At 40.1% G+C, this 2274-nt stretch overlaps 1 pseudogene; it reads left to right on the top strand.

Moving 5' to 3' along the window:
* Nucleotides 1–1251: 1251 nt before the first annotated feature.
* On the top strand, nucleotides 1252–1425 carry LOC140321966 (U2 spliceosomal RNA; annotated as a pseudogene).
* Nucleotides 1426–2274: the final 849 nt, after the last annotated feature.

Raw genomic sequence — 2274 nt, 5'->3', positions numbered from 1 at the left:
TTTTTTTTTTTAATCAGCCCATCCCTCAAACGGCAACCCTCTGCAGTAGTCTGTGAGCTGGAGGCAGCATGGAGGTCCAACTGTGTTTTTTTCTTTTGTCATTTCCCCCATGTGTCTTGATGCTGGAGGCACAGTTGTGCACAACACGTCATGTCATGAATATCTGGGTCACCTTTAGGCTGGACCAAGCTTTTAAAAGGCCAATGGTGTTCCCACGATAGTCCAACTTTTCAGGCAGGGCTCTGTCATAGCTATATTCTGCTTGTGACCAGGAGTACAACACTGCTGTTATTAGCTATGGAAGCTGCCTGTAAGGAAAAAAAAAAAAATTGAGGTATTCTTTCTATTGACCACCCACCACACCAATATACTGAGCTGTGGACATCATAATTATAGCCAGGGTTCCCTGAACACCTGAAAGTAATTTCAAGGGCTTTGCCATGTTAAAAACACTGTTTGTACGGTAATGGCTTTGTACTCCAGCACGTAGGTTTGCAGGAGGCAAACATTACCTGATTTTTTTTTTTTTTAGCATTTTTAGTAATTGGGTAAATCTGCTGGAGAGGACCTATTCAGAGATATTGTCATTTGTCATGTCATTCACTCTGTTTGAGGTGTATGACTGCAAATACTTTTGCCTATAACTAGAGAGGGCCCTCAGTCTTCTACTGTACATTTCTCAGGCCAGGTCCTTGGGAAATTCATGCTTATTTAGCAAAAACAACATTAATCCACATTCTCCAGTTGTCCAACCCAAAATGTACAAAAGCCTTCCCCTTCAGAAGTACAGCAAGTACATTAGACATTACTTACAAGCCAACCCTCATGCATTTCTCCAGACTCAAACTTGCGGAAGAGGAGGGCTGTCTGATGCAGGATAAATGCATCATGGTATAATCCTGGGAAACCGCAGACTAATTGGTCATGCAGGGAAGGATATTACTTCCGGTTGCAAAACAAGATCTCTTGTGCCTTTGGCCCGAAACGATCTGTTGAAAATAATGATATACTGGTGCCACATCTAAAATTAACCTTCATGTATCTACATTAGGTTTTGAGGCACCTTTTCATTTTAATTCCTATTGTATGAATTCAATAAAAGCATAATTAATTTGAACTTTAAAACATGAGATCTTTTATCTTTCAAAAATATAAAAAAAAAAACCATACAAGTTCAGTCTCAATATTGACACATTTAGCAAATTTTACTATTTCAGTAATTTTGAGACTGGCATCAAAAAGTGATGTGATATCGCTTCTCGCCTTTTGGCTAAGATCAAGAGTAGAACCTGTTCTTATCAGATTAAAAAGTGAGGTGATAAATCCCATTTAGAATGTTTGTGGTCAATATGGTATGCTGTAGAGAAGTCTTATTGACCCACATAGGGCAGTATAGTAGAACCTGCAGATAACACTGGATCTTTTCTTCATTGGAAGAGTCAAACAAAGTGCTGGACATGGGTCTTGTCAATCTACACCACTATTCATTGGAGTCTTGTCTTACATTACTCAATTGTAATAAGGATGATCCATGTAGAGGCACATAACTGCAACCAATGGTCCCTAAAAGATTTGGCAAGCCAGCTGGCCTGTAGAAATCCACCCCAACATCCCTCAACATCAATGACCCGCACAAACACCCTTGAGACGGTTGTTTGATGGACTCATGCCACAAACTATGCCAGAGGTTGTTTGAAAGGAGCCAAGATGTTCGGGGTAGCCAAAAAACAATCCTCAGAACAGCTTCTGATGATGTCTATGCAACAATCTTGTTCTCTATAGGAATATACTGATATTCAAGCACTTGGCACGCAAGTTTGATGCTGACATCACCGTCACGCATACTTTCCAGGAGTGCTGCAATTGAAGCCCACTTAGGAAGGGCCATGTAGAAGTCCATAGCCCATGCCAGGATCTCCATCATCTGCTGCTTGGAATACACAGCTAGCTGCTGCTCACACTGCTTAAGAAGAGTCTAGGTAAAAGAGGAAAGAAAGAACATTAGTTCGTTTTACTAAACATGACCAAACTAGTCACTAAATGCTTATATACAATCCCAAACCATTATAGGTTAATGGGGTTTTTTCCCTGTGTTACCATTAAAAAATAAAGGTTTTCTTTTCCTAAACACCCCATCTTTCCCCCTTGTGCACACTTTAAATTGTTAAAAAATCCTCTGCAGCCTTGAACCTTTCAATAAGATCCACAAGTTTATTAGCCTCATTTGTAGGTAGTGGTTTACTACCATCCACTCACAATTTCAGGCCCAGTAAA

Source organism: Pyxicephalus adspersus, chromosome 1 (genome assembly GCF_032062135.1).
Source record: "Pyxicephalus adspersus chromosome 1, UCB_Pads_2.0, whole genome shotgun sequence".
NCBI lineage: Eukaryota > Metazoa > Chordata > Amphibia > Anura > Pyxicephalidae > Pyxicephalus > Pyxicephalus adspersus.
The sequence above is the reverse complement of the archived record's forward strand: the minus strand, read 5'-3'. Positions and strand labels throughout refer to the sequence as shown.